Here is a 24,817-nt window from a genome sequence, read left to right on the forward strand (position 1 = left end):
TTTATTTGAAAAGCGAAAAATTGCTTCGTTGTTCCTTATCAACTGTTGAAGCTTAAAATTAATGTGTGTCTTCCAGGACAAAGAAGAATTCATGTACATGCCTAGATAACAAAATTCTTTGACCTTAATAAGAGTGTGCCCTCCCATAGTAAATTGTTTAGAATTTGTATTGCGTGGGCCACAAGTCATAATGAAAGTCTTGGAGTAATTTACTTTCAGATCAAGGTTCAACATAAAATCATAAAATACATCCAGTAGTCCCTGTAAACCGTTTGCAGTACGAGCAATTAAAACTGCATCGTCAGCATATAATAAAACTGGAAGTTGCCTCTGGCCCATCTTCGGTATGTCCTTTGCATGTTTTAACAGTGAATCATAGAGCCCATTAATGTAAATCAGAAAAAGAAAAGGGGCTAAGATACATCCCTGCCTTACACCCCTAGTTGACGGGATGGGGGAGGTTCTGAGCCGGCCTGAACAGAAATCGTTAGGTCTGTGTGTAGGCGTTTAATAAGCTCCAATAGAGGTGGATCGCAGCCTAAGGCTTCCAAAATTTGCCATAACTTTGACCTATTAACCATATCAAAGGCACTGGTTAGATCAATGAAAGCCATGTGAATAGACTCTTTTTTGACTGTCACGTATTTGCTGAGTATCAGCTGCAAGTTTAAGACTTGCTCAACTGTGCCTACACCAGGTCTGAAACCAAATTGGATAGGGGATAAAATCTGGGCCTCGGACACCCAATCTTCTAAACGGGACAGGATCACGCTACCTAAAATCTTTGCTGTCGAATCGATAAGAGAAATTGGTCTGTAACAAGAAGGATCTTGTCTATTTCCTTTTTTGAAGATAGGAACAATAATAGCCGATTTTCATGAGAGGGGCACGTTACTATTTACCACACTATTCAACACATTTGTAACTAACGGACCCCAAAGATCAATTTCTGATTTAAAAAGATCAGCGGGAACCCCATCGGGGCCAGGAGCTTTTCCCTGCCTTGATCTATCAATGGCATTTTTGACCTCATGGAGGTCAAAAATAATGTTTGGGGGCTTAGTTTTGGATTTACATGCAAATTCTCATAAGTTCCTGAACAGAAGACTTTCCTAAAATGAGTTAACCAGACGTCCTCAGCAATAAGACAGTCATTGGCCAAAGAGTGGTTACCAGAAAAGTAAGAGTGATTTATCACTTTCCAGAATTTATAAGTATCCTTCTGCTCAGATGCAGCCAAAAGTTCACCCCAGGCCCTAGACCTAATTTCTGATTTCCGTTTGTCAATGGCAGCCTTATAATCGGCTCTGGCTATTTTAACTAATTGACGGGAGAGAGGAACTGCTTTAAGTGCATCTTTGAGTTTTTTGTGGGCAGATGAGCACGCAGAATCGAACCATCTGTGGGCCACTGGCCCCTTCGCGGGCCTGTCCACCGCCAGGGCGCGTGAGATGTCAGTGCTTAAAGATTCAAATTCACGCACTATGCGGTCAGAATCTAACTGCTGGGACAGACACATATGAATCGAGTCAGACCTACTTCTTACAATTTCCTGGTTAAAAATTTTTGGATCTATTTTGTCCCATTTTAGACGTATGCGACAATTTGGATTATAAACAGTAGCAGCGCTCAAGCTTTTATTTTTGTGTGCCTGGAAAATTTTTAGGTCCAATATAATGCTAAGGGGGTTATGATCGCTCGCACAATGAGGCGTAATCTTAAATTCTTGAATTACATAAAAATCAGAGGAGCTGATAAGTATGAAGTCGATAATGCTCCCCCTCAAATTCCCTGTAAAGGTTGGTGTATTACAGGCGTAGGGGGCCAATTTCTCGGTGACATGAACCAGATCAAATTTACAAGTGAAAAGGTTTAAGGCATCTCCTTCAGATGTATGGTTAAAATGAATTACTGACTCTCTGCCCTCAGCAGGAAAGGCACACAGGTCCATGTGTTCTTTGCTGCACAGAGGAGTATTGAAATCGCCCACCCAGATAATAATTAGATCACTACTCTGCAAAACATGTGAAGAATCTATGAGGTCCGTTACCTCTTCCAGATGACCCATAAGGAGGCCCTGAGGGATGTTATTGTAAAAATGTAAAATTAGGATATCCTTTAGGCCACTAATAGAGACCAAGACAACCATAAAATAAAGGGAAGACCAGATTAAAGACACATTTAAAAGCGGAAGATGTACGGAGACAAGAACTAAAAGGCCGCCACTAGCTCTCCCCATTTGGGAGGTTAGTGCTGGCTGACACAGAGAGGTGAAACCGTTCAGAAGGAACGTATCTTTGGACCAGGTCTCCTGTAGACAAATTATATCGTAGGAGGAAATAAAGCTCTTCCAGTCCGAATTGTCAGATTTGGATCGCAGCCCTGCTATGTTCCAGCTAAGCAGAGTTAATGGTCTAGACACAGGACATGACATTAGAACTTTAGTATTTATAGGAACTTTCAGATCCAATTCAGGCTTTCCGGTGTCCCAGGTACATTCAACGTCGACGTTCCCAGCCTTCGGTCTCTCCATGTTAGAAGAACAGGGGTGGATCACCGATAGTCAATCGTTCTCGTCAAGGTGACTAAGAGTCGAGAACCGGTTGCTAGAGGGTACAGTAACCTGTAAATGAAGCCTTTCTGGGTCTGGTCTGTGAATACTTGAATTAGTGACAGTGCGGTTTGGTAGGAGCACAGGGTCGTAAAAATGACACAGGGGATGTATTTGAATCCTGTTAGTTGACACATTACAGTGGCCCAAGTTGGTCAAAAAAAGGTCTACTGAACGAGGATTAGCAAAATTTAAAACGACATAGGCCCTCATTCCGACCCTGGCGGTTTCAAACCGCCAGGGTGGAGGACCGCGGGAGCACCGCCGACAGGCCGGCGGTGCTCCAATGGGCATTCCGACCGCAGCAGTAAAGCCGCGGTCGGACCGGCAACACTGGCGGTCTCCCGCCAGTGTACCGCCACCCATTGGAATCCTCCAAGGCGGCGCAGCTAGCTGCGCCGCCGAGGGGATTCCGACCCCCCCTACCGCCATCCAGTTCCCGGCGGTTCTCCCGCCGGGAACCGGATGGCGGTAGGGGGGGTCGTGGGGCCCCTGGGGGCCCCTGCAGTGCCCATGCCACTGGCATGGGCACTGCAGGGGCCCCTGTAAGAGGGCCCCTAAATGTATTTCACTGTCTGCTTTGCAGACAGTGAAATACGCGACGGGTGCAACTGCACCCGTCGCACAGCTTCCACTCCGCCGGCTCGATTCCGAGCCGGCTTCATCGTGGAAGCCTCTTTCCCGCTGGGCTGGCGGGCGGCCTGAAGGCAGCCGGCCGCCAACCCAGCGGGAAAGTCAGAATCACCGCCGCGGTCTTTCGACCGCGGAACGGTATTCTGGCGGCCCCCGACAGGCCGGCGGCGACCGCCGCCGGCCAATGTCGGAATGAGGGCCATAGTCTCCCTCCTCCAATACCTTGGAATATCCTACCCTCCTCACTCTTCGGGCCATGAGAATCTTATCATTATGAAAACAATTAGGTTTGAAATTGGAGTTCAACCAGTGACCAGCTTTTCTAATTAGGGAGTGGGTATCTTCTTGTTTGGAGCACTCCAGAGGAGGAACATTTGAGAGAACCAGAACGTACGGATTGCAGGCAGGTGGTAAATGTAAAAAGTCTGCATGGTTAGTAAGTTTATTTGGACCTTTGTCATGTGTCCTAGAGGAATAAACTTCCCTTGTCGACCCTAATACAGGGTTGTCAACATGAGTTCCTTGACCAGAGACGGCTTGTGGATCAAGCGAAGAATTACTTACTCCTTGGGGTATCAAAGTAGAGGGAGGAGTGGATTGATGGGCTGGTTTAGGGCTATGATGTATTCCCGTACATAAAGGACCTGGTTTTAAGAAACTAGATAAAAACCTGGTCACGTCATTACAAAAGCAATCAAGCTTCCTAGCGATCAAAGTGGTAATTTTTGCCTCTAGAGTTGCGTAAAAGGATTTGAGTGTCTGGTCAATAAAACTAGAACAATCTTCAGGAGCATTCTTACTCAGAGGGCATTCGGGGAAGGAGACCAGGGAGATTGGGGGTTGGTCACTTTGGGCCGGGAAGGTAGGTAGTTTCTTTTTGGAGCCCAGGGCCTTTTTTGTGTTTTTGGGCTTTTTCCCGGCTCTCCTCTTCTTCAAAGGAGGAGAATCGGCCTGAGAGCAAGAGCTTTCAAGGGGAGGAGTAGCTAAAAGGGGAGAAGAATTGATTCGGTCGGTAGTGGGGAGTATATCGACGCCCAACTGACTGGTATTCAGAGGCGAGATCAGTGATAAAGGACCAGTTCTTGGAAAGGTGAAAATGTGAACGATAGGTTCCAAGGGGGGGTGTTGAACAGTACTTTGAACAGCCCCGATCCTTTCTTCTACATGTTCCAGTTCAGATTCAATGCCCCCCATCACAGAAGATAGATAACTAGTAATGGATGACTGAAGGGAGCTGGACCCGGCTTCCCCCTTCTGAACATTAGTCTTTCTTTTCCCCATATTTAATAACAGACTCACACAGTATCTGACACAGCACCCAGATGGAATTACCACAAGCGGAAGGAGTAGACGTTAGGGGGGGGCCCAGCCCGGCCTCTTCCGGTTGATGACGGGCGAAGGACGGGCCCGCCCTTGGCCCGGGCTTTGCCCGGGCGCCGCCCGCGCAGCGGGAGCGCGAAAGTAATTTAAAGGGCTCCTGCCCTTCAATCAGGTCCCGGCAAGGTCCCGGCAGCAACGCGCTTCCCGCGACGGCGGGAGCGCGAAAGTAATTTAAAGGGCTCCTGCCCTTCAATCAGGTCCCGGCAAGGTCCCGGCAGCAACGCGCTTCCCCAACAGATGATAGGAATCTGGTGGGCTTTGGCCTCGGACCCTGGAAGAGAGCGGGAGTAGAGACAGTCGGAGCGCTGTTTCAAGAGGGGGTGCTGAGGTCCTTCTCGGACCTAAGAGAAATGGGCGTCCCAAGGGGACAGTTCCTCCAGTATAGGAAACTAACACACATCCTCAAAGAGCACTGGGGAACGGTAAATGCAGAGCCCCCAACCCACAGAGTACTACACTTACTACTAACGTCTGGTGGGGAATCTCACTTAATAGCTAGGATCTACAGGTCCCAAAATGAGGAATCACTGGACGCACTACAGCCCGAAGAGAACAGTGGGAAAAGACAGTGAGCAGGAAATTAACAGATGCGGAGTGGAGCAGGGCATTAGCCTATCCTCGGACGGTATCCAGAAACACCCGGTTGAGATACATACAGTACAACTACATGCACAGAACATACCTCACCCCACACAGACTGACAAGAATCTATGGGGGAACCCCCAAGACATGCCCTAGATGTGGAAATGTAACTGCAGACTTTGACCATATGGTATGGAATTGCCCAGAGCTCCAGAGGGGCTGGGCTTTGGCGCTGGCGGACCAGGAGTGGGTGCTAGGGGTGGAGATTGGGCTATCCCCGGCGTCATGCTTACTGGGTTTGAGAGCGCATGCGCCTCTAGGGAAAGTGAGGGGACGCTTCCTGGACCTTGCACTTGTCCTCTATAGGAGACGAATCACGATAGGCTGGAAATCTCCCAGTTGCCCATCGGCGAGCGAATGGAGGCGGGATGTGTCAAGATGGGCCCGAGCAGAATTGCAAGTGCTGAAAAGTGAGGAGGCAAGGGGTATGCGCCAAACCCCCATTGCCCTGGCGTGGGAAGAAATACTCCTGAGATAGGATAGTCAGACTAAGGAAGGGGGGGTGGCAGTGGAAACCCAGAGCGACTAATAGGGTAGAGCACAGACAATGGGGCATGATGGGGGAAAAGGAGTGGAAAGAGGGTGACCAGGACCATCCGGAACAGGCAATTAAGGGGATAGGATGACTGAACCCCAAGAGACAGAACATGGACGTTCCCGGCCCCCAAGCACATCCGTCTCGGTATGAGGAAACAGAGACAATAAGCATAGGAAGGTATCGGCCTGGTCTCAATTGATTGAAAGAAGGGAGGAGAAAAAAAAAAAGAAGAACAAGGAAACAATGAGTAACACCCACCAGGGCTGTGAATGTAGTCTGTTTGAAATAGCGCCATCAAGTTAAAATAATAAGTAGTTTTAGAGAAGTTTGCGATACGGACAAGTGGGCACTCAAGATTAAATACGACCACAGGATAGGGATGTACCCCTAAAACACCGAAACAATCTAGGCGCATTGCATCCCCAAGTAACCTATGCACGTCTAGGATAAGAAGAAATGTGGTGGGAGCATTAGAAAATGAAAGAGTATGCTGTATATTTAATGATCAATTATATGCACTAAATGGAAATCTGTTGATGCCATCAAGAATGTTGCAGATGTAACGCAGTGAAAGGTAATTAACAATAATAAAAATATATTTAAAAAAAATAGATTGCTCACTCCATTACAAATGAACATCAGTTGTGATATGTCGGACAAGTGAGAATGGGCAAAATCACAATGTTGTTTTGGTTTGAGTTATATAAACAGGGCCTCATGGTATTTGCAGTGATTTCAACACTTACAAAAGGGTTAGCGTAACATACCTATTTACAAAGTGCAGTTGGGATGGACCATATATTTACATATTGACACATATCATGGGTCTTGAAATTATATTTTTGTAGCACCAATTACAACATTTGGCATGCAATGAAAACTGATAGATGTTATCTCATATGCAACAATACACATTGACACAGAAAAATCCACATCTCCGATACTTTGGTGATTGCATGTTAGGAAACTAGGTAGACAAGACAATGGCAAAAGCTGAATTGGGGGCAAACTGAACATTGAGGTATTGTGATGTAACTTACCCAACTCTACTCCTCCATGTATTCCTGTCAAGCCTTCAGGATGTAGGATCTACAAAACCTTCTCCTCCTACAGGAACTATTTGATTGGGGTGCTGGGAGAACCACCACCAGTCCTATTGGCCTGCAGGAGTTGCTTGGAGGCCAGGGAATGCTCCTTCACTCCAGGTTGTTCAACGTCTTCCTAATTTCCTTCTGTGCGCAAGGTGGTACCTACAACATTCACTCTGTCAACTATTCTAGACACATGTCCCTTTTCTGACTAATAGTGGTATGTTGGACTTGGGCTCCAAACAACCGTGGCTCTACACTTATGATTTCATCAACCATGACTGCCAACTCTGCCTCTGAAAAAGTGGATTTTTGGGTTGTGAAATATCCCCAAATTAAAGTTAGTGATGGTGCCATAAAAAATACACAAAGGGATGGTGAGAAAATGTAATAGCAAAGTGTGTGGAGAGTGGTAAAACGGATGAGTAAAACAAGCATTCCTTCTTTCACCAAAATGTTGTGTCTGAATTGCAATGCTGCAGTGGATTGACAAAGGATAGCGGTCTGGAATTGGGGGAGTGTTACAGTGTGATTTGCAGGTATATCCACTTGGCCAATGGACATCAGATGTGTTGTATTTGTATCCATCCAATGGACACTGTTATGGTGCTCTGCTGCGCACTTACCAGGATGGCCTACCGCAGTAGGGAAACCACAGCAAGGGGACCGCCAGTGCCACTGTGTTTTCGTAATCTGCTTAGTGGGAACCCGCGGCCCTAACGGTGTTGGAGTACCAATAGCTAGCATTTCTGTCTGCCACTTCGCAGGTGGGACACACTCCATTGACGCAGTCAGTGGTTCAGGCTGCATGCATCATAATAGGGCAGGTGAAAGACTGCCAACTCAACAGAGTACTTGTGACCACTGCTGCGGCGTCATGGTGGTACTACTGCCAAACTCATAATCAGGCCCTAAGCCCTTTAGTAGACTATTTTGCAAGTACTAGTTTTGGCAGACTGCAATATTCCACTCAGAGATGCCAATCCAAGTATCAGATACAATGGTGGAAGGTATATGACAACACCATGGCTCAAGAAGCAAGAATAAACAATGCAGAGGAAGGGTGGCACAACATCTTCTAAAGCACACTAGGTTAAAGCCACCCTACCATCTATCAATTCCTATAATTATTAAAAAAGAACTACAGACAACTTATAATGGAACATTTTAATCCAACTAAAAACTAAAATATCAAAACAAACCAAAGAAACGTATCAAATACTACAGTGCAAAATGCAAACATTTGTTAATAACCAAGACCTTCTATAAATAGACTCCATAGCAAGAACACTGCTCTAAAAATCCCAATATTTAACCTCAACTAAAATAAAATATACCATACTATTTTAAGTATACATATTTGAGTAATTATTTTCAAAACTCAGTCAAAAATATAGATTTTAATAAAACAACATGAAGTCAGATTGATGAGCAAAAATAAAGAAAATAAATATTACTAAATAAATGAATATACCTTAAAACAAAACACCGCTTTCAAAACACAACACCTACAACCAAGGAGCAATACATAAATATGGTTGCGCTTCCAAGAACTTTCAACTTCTAGCGAGGCCGGGGCAGGAGCCAAGCCCCCTCGCTTATTGGTCCTTTGTGATTTGGGGTGGGGACAGCCCCTTTAAAACTCATTGCGCGCCCGCTGCCGCGGGTCGCTCTTCTAAGAACTTTCAACTTCTAATGAGGCCGGGGCAGGAGCCAAGCCCCCTCGCTTATTGGTCCTTGGTGATTTGGGGCGGGGACAGCCCCTTTAAAACTCATTGCGCGCCCGCTGGCGCGGGTCGCGCTTCCAAGAACTTTCAACTTCTAGCGAGGCCGGGGCAGGAGCCAAGCCCCCTCGCTCATTGGTCCTTGGTGATTTGGGGCGAGGACAGCCCCTTTAAAACTCATTGCGCACCCGCTGCCGCGGATCGCGCTTCTAAGAACTTTCAACTTCTAGCGAGGCCGGGGCAGGAGCCACGCCCCCTCGCTCATTGGTCCTTGGTGATTTGGGGCGGGGACAGCCCCTTTAAAACTCATTGCGCACCTGCTGCCGCGGGTCGCGCGCAGGAGGCGCCTGGGCAAAGCCCGGGCCAAGGGCGGGCCCGTCCTGCGCCCGTCAGCAACCGTTAGAGGCCGGGCTGGGCCATCCCCCTTTTCTTTTGCTCTTGGGGGTACCTCTGTTTGCTTGCTATCTGCAGCAGGGGCTGTGGAGTGTACAAGTCATTTCACGGTGTGGGACTCCCAATAGCAGTAAGAGGGGCCTGTTTACATTCCCATAGTCAAGGCCCCAAGTCTCCAGCAAGAAAGATGGGCAGACGGCATACTATTTTAAGTATACATATTTGAGTATTTATTTTCAATACTCAGTCAAAAATATAGATTTTAATAAAACAACATGAAGTCAGATTGATGAGCAAAAATAAAGAAAATAAATATTACTAAATAAAAGAATATACCTTAAAACAAAACACCGCTTTCAAAACACAACACCTACAACCAAGGAGCAATACATAAATACAGCACATCACACTTAATCAAACATTCCAAAGAGAGACATAACTTTAAAGCAAAAAAACATTTCCCACCCATTATTAATGAATAAATGTAATTTAAAGATTGGGCAGTAATTTCCAAGATATAGAATTAATCCACTGAAAATAAATCTCAAAGAAAATGATCAAATGGAATAGGTAAAAAGCACATCCACAAGAAAAATCACAATCCCTGGACCCCTTCAAAAACACAAAACAGTGAAATTAAAAAATCACTTCATGAAAATAAAAAAATAAAGGAAGTTAAAAATGATGTGAGTCAAAATATAGCAATTTTTATTATGTGTAAAAAAATAATACATCCAAAAATAGCGAAAGTCCTCCAGTCTGATGAAAAACCTGTAAAAAATCATGAAATACTGACCCACAAAAAATTTACCCCATACACATTACAAATAATATAATACTAAATATACCTATGTTCTAAAAAACAAAACATTACATTAATATTAAGCCACATATAAAATACTTTGGCTTACTGCACTACACCTCAAAATCTTAAACTACAACATAACATAAATACTACAGCTCTAAAAACACTAATGCACATTGACTATGCTAATCATAAATACATTGTCCCTAACAACCAAGTACCCAAAAAAACTAAAAAGTACTCTTACCTGATCCGTAGAGCATCAGCAAGGTAACCACCACTGACAGGAACCTCGAGCAACCCAAAAATGAGGTGACTGTACTGCTAAATGGAAATAAATAAAAAAGCAACCTATCAATAGAAAACAATGAGTATAAAAAAATAAAGTGTAACATTAATTATTATATGTATACAAAAACTTGCAACAAAATTATGAAAACATTTGTTACAATTTATGTAAATGTAATACACTTGAAATATATAAATGTGCAGAAATTATTTAAAACATTTTTGATTTTGCACTGCATAATAATATATAACAAGTATGCCTATATTTTACAAAAAAATGCAAAACATTTCATGGGAAAAACAAAATATGTTTGCTAATTAAAAAGGTTTAAAACTATGCAAAATATCACCATAGTGTGAAATGTAAAATGTGTGTGTGAAATGATTGGGTTATTTATTACAATCTACTCCAGTCTAATCTACATTGTGGAAAGTGTTGGACACCAAAATGGTTACATTTACTATTCCCAGTCCAATGTAAGGTACATTGAGGAAGGTGTTGGACATTAAAGGGGCAATATTTTTAACCCCCACTCCAATGTCAATTACAATGAGGAAGATGTTAGCCTTTAAAGGGGATGTATTTATAATAGAGATGTATTTATTATTCCATCCCAATTTAAGATACACTGGGGGATATCTTGGAATGAAAATGGGTATATTCACTATTTCCACTCCAAACTATGCTACATTGGGAAGATTGCTTCACATGCAAGGGGTAAAATTTAGTATTTCCACTCCAATCTATGATACACTAGGAAGAGTATTAGACATTGAAGGGTTTAAATGTATTATTCCTATTCCAATCTAAGCTATATTGGGAAAAGCATTAGATATTAAAGGCTTGAAAGTTGGATTACACCTCCAATTTAAGTTATATTGGGGAAAACATTGGATATTAAAGGTATTTAATTAACTAATTAATCCCCAAATCATGATGCATTAGAGAAAACATTTAAATGTAAATGAAATACATGAACTATAAGTCTTGTAAAGATGACAGAAAATAAATAGTATTATTTTAAATACATTATAGTTTCTAATTATATTGAGAATAGATACAATAATCTAGCGAAGTAAAAATACATAAATACAAATATGTAAATATCAATTAGTGTAACGAAGTACAAAATATTTTAATATTTGAAAATAAAATCTAATATTTTTCTCTTTTTACAATATTTACTACCACTTACATATTATTTGTTTATATAAAAATAGAAAAGCAATATACCTGAAGAAAATGTAAAAGTATTATTATTTAAGTACACTTTATTGTTTGTGTAATAGTAAAAACATTTTTAACACACAAGAAAAATAAATACCAATATGAATATTAATTTTTAAAGCAATGTATAAAAAAATAGCTTAAAACATCATATAAGCTTTAAAATAATAAGCAATGAAATAAAATTAAACCTTTTTTAGAAAAATAACATTTAATACAAATTTTTTTTATAAAAAATAATACTCTCTAAAACACATCTACCCTTTTCCCCTGTAAACACTACATCCCTTTAAAACATTCCTTCAGTTCAGTATAATACTTCAAAAAATTACAATGAATGTAAATAAAAACCTGAAAAAGTATGAAAAACTACATCTAAAAAATCAATTAAAATGTCTAAGAAATCAAAATTGCATCCCACTCAATTATGCTACAAACCTAACCATCCATTCTTGCAATATTTAAACACCTTATTTAAAAATGAAAAAAACCTATAAAAAGTATAACGATGTAATGATATACAAGAAAATATTATAGACAACTATATTCTATGCAATATTTTAACAGCAATATTTAAACCACTAAAAAATGTATATTCTTAGCTGCTATAGTTCTAATGATGATTCCACTAACACTTGAATGTAGAAACCTTATTGTTAGCCAAACCCTAACAGTGCCACATGAAGCTTTATTTAGGCCTGTAAACACAGTACCTGGTAAGACAGTTAAAGAACTGATATTCTTCAATGAAGAATATTTTAGATGAGTCCAGTTAATTCCAAATTTAATTAGGGTATAATGCTGTTTGGTTATTTTGAAAATTCATTGGCCTTTAATAATAAGATATGCTGTCCTTTTGGGGTGGATTATTTTCCATTTTGTAATGATCACTACAAGATGGTACCTGCAATTTTGCACTAACCATGAAGACATGGCATTTAGGAATATGCTGTAATTTCATAGTTTCAAGATCTTTCCATATCGGTATGAGGATCACAAAATTTGGATACTCTAATTGGGTTATTAATGCTACATTAATCATAAATCGAATTAAACGTAGGGTCTGATTTAGATCTTGGCAATCGAGTTACTCCATCACAACGGTGACTGATTTTCCATCCCCAGAATTATAATTCCCATTGTATCCTATGGGATTTATATTTTAGCGGACGGGATATCCGTCACCATTGTGACTGAGTATCTTGTCTGCCACAATCCAAATCAGGCCCTTAGTCTAGACAGTATATTGGTGAATGTCCATTTTATGTTGAACTTAAAATGTCTGCTAGTTGATTAGATCTTTCTCCTGTAAAAAGTACCCAGAGGTGGGTACTTCAAGGTCAATCATTTCTTGTATGACACATTTCGTCTTGCAAAACGTTGCCTTGTGTAGTGTCTAGGCATTTGCTTGTGTTTGGGTTTATTTCTTCATGCCCACTGTTAGAAATTGGGTCTTCAGTTTTCAGAGGTGTGCACCCGGTCCTTGTAGGGACCACAATTCTAGTCAGGGTAAGTCACAACACAACCTCAATTGTCCTGTGCTCACTCTCTGGTAGCTTGGCACAAAGCAGGCATGCTTAGCTTAGAAGGCAATGTGTGAAGTATATGTGCAACAACTCATACAGTAACACAGTGAAAACACCAAAAAAGTACTCCGCACCAGTTTCGAAAAATAGGTAACATTTATCTGAATAAAATAAGACAAAAATGACAAGAATCCAATATGCATAAGTCAAGTTATCACTTTTTAGATGTTTAGGTAAGTCTTAATCTATAGGAATCAATGGTTGTATCTTTTTAGCACAAAGTACCTGGGATGCCTAAAAAATAACAGCGCAGTGGGCTGCAGAGGAGGTGATGTGTCCGAAAGTACAGTGATGTGTCCATTTTTCCCGTGTGGCGGAGGTAATGCGTCAATTCTTTTCTCTCAGGCAAGGTGATGCACCAAATTTCGGGTGCGCAGCCTTGGCTCCTTACTGTGGTGGGGGGATATTTTGAAGCCCAAGGACGGTGCATGGAAAATCCAAAACACACTGCAACGAAGGAACAGGGTTTGCATTGATTCAGGAGGCACTGCAGTAATTTTGTCAGCTGCGAGACAAGCACTGTGTAGATTCTGCAGGTGATGCGTTGATTTTTGCAGGTGTTGCGTTGGTTACCCGGTGCAGTGGATTTTCTCCTGCTGGTGAAGTCTTTGATGGCCCTGAAAATTCTAAACAGGAGGCAAGCTCAGTCCAAGCCCTTAGAGATCAATGGCAAGAGAATGCAAAGTCCTTTCATCCGAGTCGGGGAGCAGCAGGCAGCAGGCCAACAATCAGAAGAGGACTCCATCCAGAACAGCAATCCAGAGGAATCCTTTGGGCAGCTTGGCAGTCCTTCTGACAGAGTTCAGTTGGAGGTCCAGAAGTGTCTGATTTTAGCGGGGTCACAGACCTAGTATATATGTACACCCAAATGTGCCTTTAAAGTAGAGGAAACTTCAAAGAGTAGTTTTGAAGTGCATCGGTTCCCCTTTCAACCCAGTCCTGTCTGCCAGGAGATCTGGGGGATGGTTATCAGTCCTTTGTGTGAGATCAGGCCACTAGCCTTTGAAGTGTAAGTGAGAGCCCCTTCACACTTCCTGAGCATGAAGACCCATCAGTATGCAGATGCAGCTGAGTGTCCTTTGTTTATGGCTGTCTGGGAGGAATGCACAAGGGGAGCTGACAACCAGCACAGACCAAACGTGGATTTGAGACAGGCTGTAATGCACAGAGAGCAATAAGTGCAGAGGAATGCCCACTTTCTAAAAGTGGCATTTCTAAGATATTAATGTTAAATCTAGCTTCACCAGTAAGCATTTCTCACTACCATTCCAACCATACCAAACATGAAAATACCACTCCTTTCAGATCAGAAATTACCACTTAAAGGTAGATAAAGGAATCTCTAATGCTGGCCTATGGGAGGAGCAGGCTTCACAGTGGTGGAAAAAGTTTTTCACTACCAGGACATGTAAAACTTGCAAGTACATATCCTGACTTTTACTTACATAACACCCTACTCTGTGGGCTACCCAGGGTCTACCTTAGGGGTAATGTATATGTAATAAAAAGGGAGTTTAATTGTTGGCAAGCATTTTTTAAATGCCAAGTAAAAGTGGCAGTGTAACTGCACACACTGACCTTTCAATGGAAAGCCTGAGAAATGGTTAAGGGGCTACTTATGTGGGTGGCACAGGCCCACCAGTAACGTTTAATTTACAGGCCTTGGGCACATGTAATACACTTTACTAGGGACTTATAAGTAAATTAAATGTGCCAATTGGATATGAGCCAATGTTACCATGTACTTTAGCACTGGTCAGCAGTGATAAAGAGCTCAGAGTCCTAAGACCAGCAAAAACAAGATCAGACAAATGGATGGTTGCAGGCAAAAAGTTGGGGGAAGACCACCCAAAGGCTATCAGGTCTAACATGTGTCCGCTCCCAGCTGAAAGTGGGGTGAACTACCCAACCCCTTGGGATCTCTCTTCACTAAGGCAGAAGAATCGGGAGAGACCATCGGCATTGGTCCGGTTAGTCCCTGGGCAATGCTTCACTGTAAAGTCAATTCCCTTAGGGAGATGGACCCCCTCAAGAGTTTATGATTTTCACCTCTCATTTGCATGAGCCATCTGAGGGGGCTTGTGGATTGTCTGAACCCAGAAGTGAGTCCCAAACAGCTATGGTCTCAGCTTCTTCAGTGTCCCGACCACAGTAAAGGTTTCTCTTTCAATGACACTCCCTATCTGTTCCCATGGAAGTACCTTCCTGCTAATGAAGGCTACTGGTTGGTCCAAGCCATTGTCATTCAGCTGTGCTAAGACTACCCCTATGCATTTCTCTGAAGCATCTGTCTGCACGATAAACTCCTTGGAGTAATCAGGGTCCCTGAGCACAGGTGCTGTACCCGTGGCTTCCCTGAGAATATCAAAGCCTTTCTAACAAGCCTCTGTCCAGATCACCAACATGGGCTTCTTCTTTGAAGTCAGCTCAGTTAGGGCATAGCTCTTAACAAATCTTATGTAGTAGCCAGTGAGGCATAGGAAGGCTCTCATTTCTGTTTGGGTTTGAGGTGGTTGCCAGCCCATGATGGTTTCAATCAAAAGTACACAAACAAGGTCCATTCCCACCGGGCTGACTTATTATATCTGGGATAGGTTCCCCCAGGGAATGCACCTCAGAGGTCAGAGATATATACCTTCAACCTATGGTACAAAATTTACCATCCTACATTTGGGACACTAAGCCCTTACTTTGTCAACTTGAGGATATTGACTGGACACCGGAGTGTTGGTTCGCCACACTCGATATTGTCTCTTTATACACTTGCGTCCCATTAGATGAGGGCATTTCAGTACTCACCGCTTTCCTTTCTGACAGGGGCACTACCCTGCACTATCCCACTAACATGCTGATTGAAGTGACCAAATTGGTTCTGGAAAATAATGCGTTTTTACATAATGACAATTGGTACAAGCAGACCCAGGGAGTGGCCATGGGTGCCACATTTTCTCCATCATACGCGAATCTCTACATGGGCCATTTTGAGAAACACCATTTATGGACTTCTTGCCCACATGCCCTAACTGACTACATTCTTTACTGAGGTAGGCACATAGATGATATTATCATAATATGGACAGGGAGCACAAAACAATTCGAAACAATGTGTAAGCACCTTAACAACAATGATGACAACTTGTGTTTCACACAACACATAGATAACAAAAGCATTGAGTTCCTCGATCTTACCCTATATCATGATAATGATATGATCCAGTCCAAATTATATAGGAAACCTGCTGCCTGCAACTCAATACTACATGCAGACAGTGCTCACCCATCCTCACAAATCAGTGCAATCCCAGTAGGAGAAATGACCAGAGTACGACGAAACTGTAGCGAAGATCATGTATTCATGCAGGAATTGGAAGTCCTTAACTACGGTTCTTACAAAGAGGTTATTCTAAAACAATTATCAATCAATAAATCAATCACTGCATTTGTAAAGCGTGCTACATACCCGCAAGGGTCTCAAGGTGCTGGGGAGGGGGGGGTGCTACTGGTCGAAGAGCCAGGTCTTGAGGAGTCTTCTGAAGGCCAGCAGGTCCTGGGTCTGTCGTAGGATGGTGGGGAGAGTGTTCCAGGTCTTGGCGGCTAGGTAGGAGAAGGATTAGGTACATCTAAAGCATTAACCAAAATTCTCAACACCTCTCGTACATCCCTTCTCACTCAGGGGATGGACACACGACCTAAAAAGACACCTACTTAACATGATCACTGCATTTAACCAACAGCGCTATGCAGTACATTGCATCCTTAAATGCTATTGGCATCTTCTACTACTAGACAAGGCATTACAGAAATTGATTAGCAACAGACCCCAGATTACTTATAGCCATGGGCAGACATAAGAAATATGCTATGTCCTAGATATTTCAAGATACATAGCACAGACAGTCCTCTAACTGGCTACCGCCCCAGCCCTGCGGTTTCTTTAGATGTTCATGAGTTGCAATGTCTGCCAATTTGCCATGGACAAACTGGATACATTTTCATATAATTCCGCACATACATATGAGATACAACAGTTCATCAACTGCAACAGCAAGTTTATGGTTTACCGAATTGTCTGCATATGTGGACTCATCTATGTGGGGAGTACCATTCACCGTCTTAAAAAATGAATTCAAACGTACATCAGAGCTATTAGGAACAATCACCCGAACTATCCCTTTGCTGTCCATTACAATCTGGTACACACTAAATCTGAAGTTCTAGGGATTAGATTTCATAGTATCACACGCAATAACAAAGACTGCAGGGAGGTTCTCGAATATATATTTAATTACGGTTTTGTGTTCCGTTTTTTTTATACATATGAGATCGAGTACGTCTATTCTTGGGATAGATAACTATCTACTTACAACATGGTCCCGCATATTACCAGGAGGCTGGCCACTTTGTCCATGAGGGGACCCTAGATCTTTCCCCTGTATTATTTCGAGCTTTGTATATTTTCTCTGTACATTCTGTTTTTCCTAATCTATATATTCTACTACATATTGCAGGTTGGGTTACATGTAATTGTATGAATAGAATGTTATTGTGTTATTATAGTCTGTGCTTACTCCCTCCAGTACATGAGTAACTCATGTACAGGCTATCTGTTAATATGCTGACATTCACCAAAATTCCATGTCATACTTGTGATAGTAACTCACGGTTGGGTGATCACCAAGGTGCCATTAACAAATACCTCAGTCTTATGTTATTTCTCGTAGGTGTACGTTGCTCGTTTCTCTGTCTACCTTCTCCTTCCCTTTTCTTCTTATCCTCCTTTTTTAACTTGTTTTCCCCCTTTTTGTCTACTGTTCCACCACTTATAAACACCTATCATACATGGTTCACCATACTCCAATATGGCCACCGCCTTTCCCTTACACACTCTTCCAACACTTACTATTATCTTTATATTTCTGTATCACCTTACTCCAAGATGGCCACCACACTTCCTTTACACCCTTTTCCAACACTTACTATCATCTCTATATTTCTGTATCACGACAATCCAAGATGGCCACCATACTTCCTCTCTTGCTGACACTCCCACTGTCCTTCTTCCCTTTCCATCTACCACGTCTTATGAGGCGTTTAAATATCCCGCTACATGGCCGACAACTTTCTACACCCTTAGACGCTGGAAGTTCCAGCTGGTAAGCTGCTATTGCACCGTTTCCCCCTTTTATTTCGATCACTGCTGTTTACTCTTATCACTGCCTCCGTTGCTTAGTAGTATACCACGGCGTATTATATGCCCGGTGTCAATATCCCCATACTATCTACCTCCAGGGTCAGTCTGGACATACCAGGTCCCCTTTGTGACTATTTTATTAACGCTTTCCGAACTGGGTAATTACCTTCCATGTTCTCTCCGGTTGTTTCATGTCTCTCCTGCATTTCACCGCCTTATCATACCGCTATTTTTAATGTTGAATAATTTGAATACCTTGAACTACCATGGCACTTAATGCCTGGCATTAGATGTCCACCTTGATCACCCATACCAAAATTCTTTGCTCGGACCTCACACCATGCCGCTTTCCTAAGCTACAATTTTTCACATACAATATTGTCTCTCCACAGGCAGGAGACTTAACATGGTCTCCCACTATTACACTACGATGGACAGGACTCCTAACGCATTCTATTGACTCACCTTGTCTACTTTGGATGCACGCTAGTTACCTTTCAGCTTGTGCTTACTTACATAAAGGTTTGCCGTTTCTTTCTGTTTGTTGTGGCAATCCTCTTACCTTTTCTATGTTGCACCTGGAGGTATTTATACACTTAATGAACACTTGTGATGGTGATAGGGCACCGAAAAATGGATTGTGCAGGTTCAATGCTATCACTTCACAAAAAAAGAAGTACACCCAGGTCTCGCTGGAATAAGATAGTTGGAGCTACCAACCTAATTATTAAGTGTGTCTTTTGACATTTTTTTCATACTTTTTCTTCTTTATCTTTCACCTTCCATCTTTTCTCTCACTGACACATGGGCTACGCACCATAAAACCCTTTTTCCTATATGGCATTCAGCATTTACTAAATTTGACCCTTATACTCTATTGATCATGTTATCATCCTCAAATCATTCAGCACAAGGAACAAGAACCAAAATTGTCATATATATTTTGCAGCCTTGAGAAAGTCACTTTGTGATGAAACACGTGTTGGCCTGCCTTTACAACGATGTTCTTCCATTTGAATACGATGGCTGTGGTTATGGCACGATGATTCCTGGATGGACTATATGCTGACGTCTTCGAATAAAATAACATACTACTTCTGAACTTTATTGAAAGACTTGTTTTTTTTCATGAATTTCCTTGAGTGTTGCGGTATCTGTAACAAATGGTTTCAATCTTGGCTGCACCTTGACATCACCTACCTGGTGTCCTAAATACGCCACAAAACCCTGCCCAATCTGGCACTTGCTGGCCCTGATTGTCAGGCCTGCCTGTTGCAGGACCTGAAGTACCTCTTGGAGGTGGTGCATGTGTTCAGCTTGCACTGTAGACTGCAATGTCGCCTAAATAGGCAGCATAGAAAGCCTCCTTGCCAGCCAGGACCCTGTTAACCAACTATTGGAAGGTAGCAGGGGCATTCTTCAAGCCAAAGGGCATAACCTGGAATTGGTAATGGCCCTCAGGAGTTGAGAATGCTGACCTCTCTTTTGCTCCATCAGTCAAGGCGATGTGTCAGTACCCTGATGTTAGATCCAAGGGACTGAGGAATCTGGTGGTGCCTAGCCTGTCAATGAGCTCATCAGTTCTGGGGATGGTTCATGCGTCAATCTTGGTGACAGAATGGAGGTCTCTGTAGTCCACGCACAACCAAAGTTCTGGTTGGGCACCCGGTGGGGGAGCCTTTGGTACCAACACCACGGGGCTGGACCAGGGACTGCTAGAGGATTCAATCACCCCTAAAGCTACAATCTTGGAGGCTTCCTCCTTGATGTTGGCTCTCACCCTGTCTGACAATCTGTAAATGTTGTTCTTTACTTGGGGACTGTCTCTTGTGTCAATGTCATGAGTGCACAGATGTGTGTGTCCAGGGGTGAGTGAGAACAGTGAGGCCAACTGCCCCAGCAACTGGTAACACTCTCCTTACTGTTCTGGGGTAAGACTGGCAGAGAGGTTGACTCCCTCCATTGACTCATCCTGTTTCTGTGAAGAGAGGAGGTCAGGGAGAGGTTCACTCTCCTCCTCCACACCCTCATCTGTTACAAGGAGCATGCTCACTTTGGACCTCTCAAAGTGAGGCTTCAGTCTGTTGTTGTGGAGCACTCTTAGGGGGTTGCTAGGTGTCTGAAAGTCCTCTTTGAAAATGGCCACCCCCTTTCACTCCTTGATTTTTGGATGGTCCAGTCCATCTGTCCAGGAGAGCTCTGGACTCTACTGGCTCAATGATCCATATTTTTTGACCAGGCTGAAACTCCACCAGAGTGGCCTTCTGATCATACCAGCTTTTCATTACCTCCAGGCTGGTCTCGGGTTGCTCTTGGCCTTTTTACAGAAGCAGTGTATCTGGTTCTGGAGGGCCAACATGTAGTTGACCACATCCTGTTGGGGGTTTCCTTGGTGCTTTCACCAACTCCTCCTTGACAATGCTCAGAGGTCCTTTGATAGGCCAGCCATAGAGAAGTATGAAGGGGCTGAACCCTACTCCTTTCTGTGGGACCTCCCTGTTGGCAAAGAGAAGGCATGGCAAGAGGATATCCCACTTACGGCTCATGGCCTCAGGTAGGCCTGAAATCATGCCCTTCAAGGTCTTGTTAAACCTCTCAACTAGCTATTGGTTTGGGGCTGATAGAGTATGATGAACTTATACGTTGCACCACATGCATCCCACATGGACTTCATGTACGCAGACATGAAGTTAGGGTCTCGGTCAGACACTATCTATTTGAGGAACCCCATATGGATAAAGATCCTCATCCGAGTTCTGGTCACCACAGATGCAGTCACCGTCCTCAGAGAGATTTCATTTGGGTAGCATGTGGCATGGTCCATAAAGACCAGGATGAACCTGTTGCTTAGGGCTGTCGTGGGGTCCAATGTACCAATAATGTTGATGCCCACCCTTTCAAAGGGGGTGCCAATGACGGGAAGTGGGATCAGGGGAGCTTTCAGCTTTTTCCCTGACTTTCCAATGGCCTGGCCGGTGGGACAGAACCTGTAGAATGTATCTGAGGCTGTCTTTATTCTTGGGCCAATAAAAGTGGGTGTGCAAGCCTGGTGAAGGTCTTGTCCTGCCCTAATTGTCCTTCCATGGGTATGCCATAAGCCAAATCCAGTAGGAAGCCACGGCATCACTGGTGAACCACTAGCACACATGCTGCCCCATCATCCAGAGCCTTAGGCTCGCTGTAGGGGAGATTATTCTCCCAGTGGACTAGGTGATCCCCAGAGGCTTTACCTTCTGCATGGGCTGAGGCCTGTCACCTCAAACCCTCCAGAGTGGGACACTCTCTCTCTGCACTTTACAAATTTCTCCCTGGTGGGTCCACCCTCAACTTGCCAGCCTGCAGGCTTGGATAGGTCACCTAGGGTGGCAATGTCCTCCCCAGTTAACTCAGGGGTCCCCTCTTCAGGGACCCTGTCAACCTTCACTGTGGGAACTTCAGGAACCAGTTATCTTTGGCCCTCTCCTTGGCAGCTGTCTGGGCCATTGCTCTATGCTGCAGGCGCCCTTGCCTCCCTTCCCAGGCAGCATGGACTGTGTGTTCATAAAGACCCACTCAGGCAATCCCATCATCTCCAAGCGAGACCTGAGCTCTACCACCCCTTCCAGGTAGTGTGCTCTAGATCATTGCCTAACAGACACTTTACAGGCAGGGCAGGGCTCACAGCAATTTTCAGAGTACCAGAGACCACCCCCACCCTCAAACAGAACCAGAGCAACCGGTAGATGGCTGTCAAGATTGTCCTCGACTATGACTTGGTGGAATGTGTTTAGTAGGACCTGCTCTGCTGACACCAGCTGACACTTGACAGTTGTTATGCTGGCTCCTGTGTCACACAGAGTCTCCACCTGTTGCCCACTAATGGTAACCCATTGCCTATACTTGGAAGTATTGGCAGGCATGTGGGCATTTGGCACCATATCTTTATCCCCCAGGGGCGCAGGGGTGACCTCTGTCTGTTCCCCAAAATGAGGTGGGATTATCTCCTCCCCGAGCACTACACTGACAAACCCAAGTGTCTGCCCACCATACTTAGAGCATTCTGTACATTGGGGTAGAAACCTCCCTGTCTCATGGTCAAAGAACCCTTTCTTTTTAAGATCAGACTGGGACTTGTTACCACTACTCCCTTGGAAATTATTTTGGGGGCCTTTAAAGAACTCCTTATTTTTAAGCATTTCTCCCCCCTCTTTCTTCTGGTGAGAACCCTGACCACCTTTGTGGGTGTCCTCCCTAGACACCTGTTTGGACACTCGGGTGCTAGCCCAGAGGTCTGCCTCCTCAGCAACCTTCCTGGGATCAGTCACCACGGTCAACTAGGTGCTGGCACATCTCTGTAAAACAGCTACTGAGCATGTGCTCCTACAAGATGAAATTGTACAACCCAACATAATCCTTGACATTGTTGCCCCACACCCAGCCATTCAGTGCCTTACTGGAGTAATCAATGAAATATACCCAGGATTGGTTTGGGAGTTTCTGACTGTCCCTGAATCTTTTGTGATACTTCTCAGGGGCCAGTCTAAATTTTACAGTCAAAATGGCTTTCATGGGAGTGTACTTGATCTGGTCCCCAACCTCTAATCTTAGAAGCGTGCCCCTCCCAAGTGTGTGCATCTGTTTCTACTGACCCGCCACCAAGTGCTCTTCAGGAATCCCATGTACCCTCAGTGCAACTTCATAGGCAGAAAACCACTTATCAGTCTCTTCTCCCACCACATAACCAAATCCTTGGGTATATGAACCTTCTTGTCTCCGTCAGGTACTGTATGTATGCTCACACCGTTACTGCTGGAATCTGTCTTCCTGGCCTTGAGTTGCAGATCTTTTAGAGTCAGTTCATGAGCCAGAAGTTTTCTGCCAAGGCTCTTTCAGCTTCCCTTTCAGCTCTTTAAGCTTCAGATCACTTCTCTTCCCTGTCAGCCTCCATTTTTAATTTTGCCAACTGCTGCTGGAATTCTCTCATCTTTCCTCTGCAGTCAGGCCATGACTAGAGACACTGCTTCCTGCCCTCACAGGTAACACAACTGCAGGAGTGTCCCCCTCATCTGCTGCGGGTAGCTTCTAAGGAGAGCCATTCACATGATTCCCCAACTCATCATCCTCTTTGGAGTGCACCTCTACCTAGGCCCTCAGTGGCATTTGAAACTCTACCTTCTTGGTGGCTCCTCGGGAAGGTACCCCCGTCGCTTTGCAGAAGCTTTTCAACTGGTTAACTGTGTATTCCTCCAGCTTAGCCAGATCAAACTCCATGGCTCCACTTGTAGAACCAGCCAGAGACATGATGTATAGGATGCATTAAAAATACAAAGCAAGTATAATTGCAGAAAAAGAAAAAAATCTAAATGGTCTTTTAATGTTGGTAAGTAGTGTACACACTGCACAAACACAAGTATTATCATCATCGCTGATCACAAGTGTTAGAAATGGGGTGCCTTCTTGGACAGGGTGCATAGCTCTGCCAACTAGTGACCCAATTTCTAACACCCACCTAACTGCTGCTGTTGGTCTAACACTGTAACTGATAGGAAGAGACAAGAGTTTATGGTTGTGTGGGGTTGAGTGGTCATCAAGCAAATTTTCAACTCCAGCAGTTCATTTACTTTGCATCATAGACACAGCATATACCTAGGAAAAGCCTTCATCCCACAGAAGTGTTAGAATGGTAAAAATGAAGGGGAAAGTTGACTCACCCAAAGTAGTGTTTCTGTCCTCTATAGATCAGTGGTACCTTTCTCATATTAGACGCTCATCTATAATGTTCCCTGCAAATAGAGGTTATTGACATGAACTCTGATATAAACTTTGCAATGACGTTATAATGATATGAAGAGTAAAACAAGTGCAAAAAGGAGTAAAACCTTGCGAGTGTGATTCTGTTGCCATTAATTTTAGATCATCTATTTTAGTAAAAATTATTTTAATGAGACATGATGTATAGGATGCATTAAAAATACAAAGCAAGTATAATTGCAGAAAAAGAAAAAAATCTAAATGGTCTTTTAATGTTGGTAAGTAGTGTACACACTGCACAAACACAAGTATTATCATCATCGCTGATCACAAGTGTTAGAAATGGGGTGCCTTCTTGGACAGGGTGCATAGCTCTGCCAACTAGTGACCCAATTTCTAACACCCACCTAACTGCTGCTGTTGGTCTAACACTGTAACTGATAGGAAGAGACAAGAGTTTATGGTTGTGTGGGGTTGAGTGGTCATCAAGCAAATTTTCAACTCCAGCAGTTCATTTACTTTGCATCATAGACACAGCATATACCTAAGAAAACCCTTCATCCCACAGAAGTGTTAGAATGGTAAAAATGAAGGGGAAAGTTGACTCACCCAAAGTAGTGTTTCTGTCCTCTATAGATCAGTGGTACCTTTCTCATATTAGACGCCCATCTATAATGTTCCCTGCAAATGGAGGTTATTGACATGAACTCTGATATAAACTTTGCAATGACATTATAATGATATGAAGAGTAAAACAAGTGCAAAAAGAAGTAAAACCTTGCGAGTGTGATTCTGTTGCCATTAATTTTAGATCATCTATTTTAGTAAAAATTATTTTAATGAGATTGAGGTATTTTGTTCCATTCCCTTCACAGATTTCAGTTGTCCCTTTAGGCTTTCTTTTTACGTGCCCTAAACTTAAGACCTCAAAACATGCTTACCACTCCCAATCACATACAGGAACAATTTAATATCCCCAC

This window comes from Pleurodeles waltl, chromosome 4_1 (assembly GCF_031143425.1).
Source record: "Pleurodeles waltl isolate 20211129_DDA chromosome 4_1, aPleWal1.hap1.20221129, whole genome shotgun sequence".
Classification (NCBI taxonomy): Eukaryota; Metazoa; Chordata; class Amphibia; order Caudata; family Salamandridae; genus Pleurodeles; species Pleurodeles waltl.